This window comes from Panicum virgatum, chromosome 4K, assembly GCF_016808335.1.
Source record: "Panicum virgatum strain AP13 chromosome 4K, P.virgatum_v5, whole genome shotgun sequence".
In the NCBI taxonomy this organism is placed as follows: Eukaryota; Viridiplantae; Streptophyta; class Magnoliopsida; order Poales; family Poaceae; genus Panicum; species Panicum virgatum.
The window spans coordinates 9,157,523-9,164,751 of NC_053139.1; the positions used below are offsets into that span (position 1 = coordinate 9,157,523).

The window sequence follows — 7,229 nt, forward strand, 5'->3', positions numbered from 1 at the left end:
AAATAATATCTACGACGGTTTTGTGACGATTTTGGATAACGTCATAGAATGAGCGTCACAGATTAAATCGATCGACGTTTTTAGCAAAATCATCACAGATTGAAGCAATCTGTGACGTTTCTTAACCACCATAAATTGGTTGCAAGCCCGCGTAGCCCAGCCCAGGCCCAATGTTTGTGACGAAAATAAATGTTATAAAAATTGTCACAGATTCTATTGCCACATGATGTGGCTGCTAACATTGACGATGACGTGGACGACGACGTGGCTGCCTACATGGACGATGACGTGGCTGCCTACGTGGACGATGACGTGGCCACACTAAATCTGCAGTCCATAAAAATTCTGGCCCACCACATCACATTTCAGATTACAGTTCCCACCCATAAAGCCCATTTTAGTATTATAATTCCAGGACAGATTAGCAAAAAAAACCATAATGACATCTTCATAATTTTGTACAAGTTCTGTAAACAGAAGACAATCAAATCCAATAGATCATGTACAAGTTCACATCCAGCGACACATCTAGCATTACATCTTAAAACCTAGAAGCATAAAAAAAGATAAAAAAGATCATCTCTATTCCTTGCAATATGATCATCCTCAGCCTGAAAAGAGCACATTGTCAAAATGTCAAATACTTAGAAATATTTGCAATAAATAAAACTGTGAATCAATGGACTACTATCAAATTATAACAGCAAATAATAGCTCAAAATTACTAATGGAATTCAAGTTCAACTTTACATGAAAAAAAGATGACACCATCTCGAATCCTAAACTCTAACTATTTGACTAGATAATAACTTACAGAGATTAGATAATAACTAAAGCATGCAGCAAAGCCATCTCAAGGTAATTAAAAAGCACTAATATGTCACCATGCAAACAAGACTAGTATGGAATAAGATAAATCTAGCATGCATACAGGTCAAGATTATTTTTACTAATGTGATGAGATAAACAGATAGCTAGTACATTGAAGTTCTTGTGAACCAACAAGCTGTAGCAGGGGAATTATAAAGCTACTACAACACTGATCCTCACTACATGCTGCTGCTCACCACAGAAAAAAACAGCAGCATAAGACATCAAGTCAAATAATGTTGCATAGTACTACACTGCTACTTATTACGAGATCGGAGATGCACTCCTAAAAGAACAAGCAAGTACTTCTTATACTAGATTGGAGATGCACTAGTAAAATAACAATCAAGTACTCAATCCTCACTTCTCGGCCTACAATACATACTAGGAAATCAAGTATTCAAGTACTTGGACTACTAATTGCCAGAAAATTCGAAGTGAATCAGTCGAAGTGCAGAACTAGTACCTCTCTTCGTCAGCACATGGCACCTTGGTTTGGAGACGAGCAGCATTGGCCTCGCAACAATATGAAAACACATGCTCAGATTTCAAATTTTACCTCATCACATCCACACAGTTACTTACTGCAACTCGAGATCCTTTAAAAGCTTTAGCCCCATTTGCTACCTTGATGTCTTAGTACCTGATCAGAAATTTGGCAGGTTAGTGCATACTCAGACAATAGAAAAGCATGCTTCATCATTGAGTGCGCGTGAGTCAAATACATATATACCCATTGTCGTGCCATCTACCATAGCGTATGGACTGTCGTGCGATCTGTACATGGGTTGGTGAATCTCTGAACCGAAGATGTGAACTGTAGAGATGCAACATCTGAGATGAGAAGCAAGCATCTTACCATGTGGTGATTAATTGGGGTATGGATGAGATCGCCTAGTTCCAAATCAAATCTCAACTCATGCATGATGGCTTTCTATTTCCAAATCAAATCTCAACTCATACTAAATGAGCATGATTTGGTTGCTCGATAGGAAATAAAACTTACAAATACTTGCTAATTACTACTGCTACCAGCCTACCACTCAAATATTGGTCATATTTGAAATACAAGGTAACATGCACATAACTTGGCAGAAAAATTATTTAAACACAAGAGCAGCACCTAACTTAGCACAAGTATAGCATGCTCATCTTAAGTTTATATGTCAAGTTAGCAGCTAAGAACATGAGCAGCTAAATTTCAAGTAGTAAATAAATTGCAAGGCTTCACCTTAGTAGTTCTACAGTTCTACACATAAATAAGATAATTGGACAATGGAACTGCAGTTCTACACATAAATAAGATAATTGGACATTCATTTTGGTTTTCGTCCTGCACCCAATTCAATAACAGAACGCATCAACTCAAATCCACATTGAATGGAAGCTCTCAACGCGATGCATCAACTAGAACCCAAATCAAATCACAGGTATCTATGGAGAGATCGCAGGAAGGAATGGGATTCAACTGAACCGCACCGAGTAACCCAAATCGAAGAAAAGCAGCAACTGTCAGCAGGGTGAACGAAGCCACCGCAGATCTAGATAGCTGACGGCCACCACCAGCAGGAGTCGCAGGTCCACAGCGTGGAGACTCCACTGGAGGACGCGTGCAGCCTCACCTCCGCCCGCTGTCGGCCCACAAGGGGCAGATGGCTGGGGATGTGGCTGCCGTTAGGGGATCTGGCTGCCCGCCAGGAGGTGTCTGTGGGGAGGGAGGCATCGCGGCGACTATGGAGGAGGTGGAGGGAGGCGTCGGGAAGGGGAGAGATGAGCGGCGCACGAATCTGAATCTAAGGGGAAAGGGGCATCCTGGCCCCAGTCTCGCACCCAGCCGCTCCTGCTCCCTCCTCACGGCGCCCCACCTCACCTCGTCCCGGCTCCGATGGGGAGCGACAACGCCTCGCCTCACCCCAGTCCCGGCTCCGATAGGGAGGCCACCGCAGCACGTCCTTGCCATCGGGCCAGGGGACATGAGCGCCTCACCATCGCCGCTGGACCCCCGCCGATGCGCTCTGCCTCCCCACGGAGAGGGAGCGAGCAAGCAGGTGCAGGTGGAGTCGTGGAGGCAGCCGGGGTGAGTAGTGTGCGGGAGGGGGAGGAGCAAAAGTTAGGGTTAGGTTTAGGATAGGGGTGGAGACGCAGATTATATACAATTGCAATGCGATCGGAGCCATCGGATCATGATGGACGGTTGAAAATAGCTGGGCCGTTGGGCCAAAATGGGCCTTGTTTTATTTCTTTTGTCCTTAACATTTTTTCTTTTCTTTTTCATTTTACTGCATCATTGTGAAGTAACACACAAATATAATTACCATATATACCCAAATACATTTTTATATATGATTTTCAACAAATAAGTTCTATTGTAGAAGTTTCAAAAAAAATCTAAGTCATTTATTATTTTATCAGTTTAAATGAATTTCTGTAGAATATTCAAAGTAATTATAATTTGAATTACATGTGTCTCAAATAGTATTTTAAAAATTAAACAAAAATATGTTATAAGAATATATGTTTCATTCTGGCTCATATCCTGAAAATAGACGAGAAATTCAAATGTTTGCTAGTGATAATTCAAACTTCTACTTGCAACTTTATTATGAAATAATCATAATTATAACGAAAACTTCTCCAAATATTTTGCAAATTGCCATATGGTCATTTTATTGGTGTATAATCTTGACATCAAAGTTTCATAAACTTTTAAAAAAGTTGGTGTATACATTGTTCATAAAATGGATGGATCTCTCATATTGTTTCATACAACTCAAGTCAAACTTTGAGATTTGAATACCTCCCAATATTTTTGAACTCTTGTGAACTTAAAATTTGGACACAACCTTATGTTTAGTATAACATTAGAAAATATAAAGTTATATTACAATTTGTTCATCAAAAACATGAGTTTCTATTATCTACTAAAGTGCAAGGAAATAAGCTATTTAAAAGCGATCCAAGAAATGATGATTAATATCAAAACAAATGCCATGGAATGAAAGATATTGTTTTTAGAAAAATTTAGGAAAAAATCATCAAATTTGGAGTCTCAATGACGAAGAAATACAAGTTACAAGTTTTAATTTAAGATTAAAAAAGAGAAAGCCAGCTCTTTTGTGTTCTTCATTTGGACCACACATGTCGGGTCCACGTGGGCGGGATAGCTCTTCGTTTGCGGGAGCAGGGGAGGTGCGGCAAGGGCGGGTGGGGTCCACACGGGCGGGATACAAGGGGGAGACATGTGATTCATGCTCCAGGACCCCCGCGGCGGCGTCCTCTGCAACGGGGAAGAAGGAAGGCTGGGAGAAGGGGCGCCGACAGGTGGGACCAGATCGTCAGCGGCTGGAGGCATTGGCGCACTGGCGATTTGCGCCTTCGGCGTCAGCAGGTGTTGACGCTCCTTAGCGCCCCTGATTTATATACCGCAAGCGCACGGTTTCGTGTAGTTTTTCCCTTAGAGTATTCCCCCAAGGTTTATCAATCCACGGAACCAAAGAGACAAGAAACAATCTACTAGCATAGAGATTCCTTTGTGTTGAGATGGTGAAAACGAATCTAATCTACTAAAAACACGACAAACACCGAAGGTAGCAAGAGAAAGTTAGAGATAACCAATTTAGATCACCTAGATCATGCATATGTTGTAGTTCCAGCTAGATAAAGTGAAGTAAGATAGATGTGAATCTCAATGAAAAGCCTCTTTAAACCCAAAATCTCCAATCCGATCCCTCGATACCTAACCTACTAAGTGACAACGGCCTGTCACGACGGCACCCCTTTCAACGAGATACCCTGAAGCAAGTCGAACCCCCTTTGGTAGTTCTGCCATGAACCTCTAGCCACCATGACTACAAGATCATGCTAAGTGATCTATCTCGATAATAGATCTAGGATGAAGCGAACCCAAAGAAAAGAACGAAATAGAAAGAGGAGAACATGGTCGCTAAACATTCGGAAACACAAATAACATCACCATGAATGATAGTACATCACAAGATCACAACCGGGGCCCTACCTTGATCTTGATGATCCTAGCTCCAGAACTCCGACGTGGTCTTCCTTGCAAGGTTCCCACGTTGGCTAGGACGAACCCTAGACAACTAGCACGACCCTCGGCTCTCCGAGAGGTGTCCCTCTATCTTCTCTGCTCCTTGGCATTGTCTCCCGAATTGATCTCTGCGTGAACCTTGGGGAGGGGTCTTTAAATAGCCTCAGGGAACCCTCGGTCAAAGGGGAGGTCGAACCGACCTAAAAAAGGGCTGGGCCGGCCGACCCAATGAGCCTAGGCCGGCCGGCCTGGCACTTTCCTTCGCCGGCTTGTGCTCATCTTTCTCCCCAAGTCTCCTGGAATCTTCTAGAGTTTATGTCTTTCACGATTGCACCCCTTTAGACGTCGTTATCTTCGAGATTTCTTCGACGAGAAGGATAGGATGGAAAATCCTTCCTTAAATATCTCTTTGCTTTGCTTAGCCCCGAAGTATCTTGATCTTATCTTGTGGGCTTTGTCTTTTGGGCTTCATTGGAGGGTGGATGTGCATGAATGGGCCTCTAATCATCATGGCCTTCGATCCTTTGTTCGAGCTTTGGCCTTCGTCTTTCTTCGTGTCATCACGTGATCATGGGCCTCGCCATTTCATGCTTTAAAATTGGTCAAAAACCTGCAAAAACGAAGTACCTCCAAAATATATGTGCAAACGTGAAAACGACCAATAATTGGGCCGAGGTTAGGATGGTTAGTGATTTTGATATTAAATTCATACCATTATCAAAGTTAAACAGGGGATAAAATGGATACTTAAGGAGCACCAACATTCCCCCCATGCTTAAACCTTGCTCGTCCTCGAGTAAGTCTTTGATAAAAATCAGCGCTGCCTTTCAGTGTCCAATCCCTGCACTTGATCATACACGAGAAAACACAATGCTCGCAAAAAATATTTTGCAATTAATAATTCAAGTTGTAACCAGCTTTTTCAATGTGGAAGGTAGATACAAGTTAAATGCTTCCCCACAATTATTAAGCACATGCTCTCAAAATTAAACAAGTCATAGAATTAAGAAAGTAAGTTCCATAAGTAATGCTAAACCAAGATCAATAATTCAAACCTCAATGCAATTTGCTCATGGAAACTCTCAGCTCATCTTGTCTCTCAATCTTGCTAGAACTCTCTCCTTTCTTTCTCTCATATGTATGTGTGAGGCTTTATCTGGAGCTCTGGAAAGGTTAGTCCTAACAAAAGATATTATAATCAAGATATTATCAAAACAAGAAATACTTCTTATGGATTTACCGAGACTCGTCAAAAAGACCATTGGAAAATAATTTCTTTGTGGAGAGGGAGAGAATGGAGCATCTCCTCGTGAAAGATTGAAGCCAACAGAGGAGGAAAAGGGGCAGGCCAGCCGGCCTAGGGGTGTTGAGCCGGCCGGCCTACTACCTGTAGGCCTCCACTCCTTCGGATTTTTCTTCTGCGAACTCTTTGATGCTTCCCAAGCTTATGTTTTACTGAATTTTGCTCTTGATTCCACTATTTTGCCGTCGAAATAAATATATATACTCAATATATAGGTTGTGGTCAAGGAGGTGTTTCACAAAAAGATGTTTTTGGTTAGGGGTGGATATTCAGCTAGGTTTGCGTTGTTCCCGGTATAGAAACTCACAATGCATGGATAGAATGGCTAGCAAAAGAGAGGTACGCAAAAATACGGAATGGTCAACTTCTTAGTCTCGTACCAAAGAAGATAAATCCTGAATTAATTCACTTGAAAATAATTCTTGCTCTATAGTTTGTTATGATATATCATTTAGGCTTATAGAAGGGTAGAGCAATTGCAAAAGGTATCATTGACAAGGTTAGCTCAAAATTAAATCCAAATTAAATTTTCCTTGACAAGCTTAAGTAAGAGAGCAAGAATAAAAGATATGTGTCTTAATTTATCATAACCTCCACAATTGAATTAGCCGGCATTTAATTAATTTTCAAATCATGTTAGAGAGAGCATTAGTTTAATCATGCATAAACCAAGCACAAGAAAGTAGACAAAGCGCCAACGATCATCATATTTTAACATGGCACAAACTTTCTATCATCATTACTAACCATAACATTAAAGCGTAGGTGATGCATTTATTTATCATGGCGATGAAGACAAAAAAAACAAATTGCACACATGCTGAAATAAATAAAACAGAAAATTGCTACGCACACACAAGCTTGCACACATGCTAAAAATAAATGAAAAAAATAGAAAATCCAAACCACACGTGCGAGCATTTTATTCATGGTCATGCCGTCGATCAATCTCCTTGATTTGCTCTTGCGTTGTATCCTTGATCATAATACTGCTGAAATGCTCCTCCA

General features: G+C 41.2%; 1 long non-coding RNA gene across 1 annotated transcript; it reads right to left on the bottom strand.

The window, feature by feature from the left end:
• Positions 1-419: 419 nt before the first annotated feature.
• Positions 420-2,994, bottom strand: LOC120704684. Its single transcript, XR_005687642.1, has 3 exons — positions 1,604-2,994; positions 1,337-1,513; positions 420-611 (listed from the first exon to the last, which is right to left on the bottom strand). It is a non-coding gene; the product is annotated as an uncharacterized LOC120704684 (long non-coding RNA).
• Positions 2,995-7,229: the final 4,235 nt, after the last annotated feature.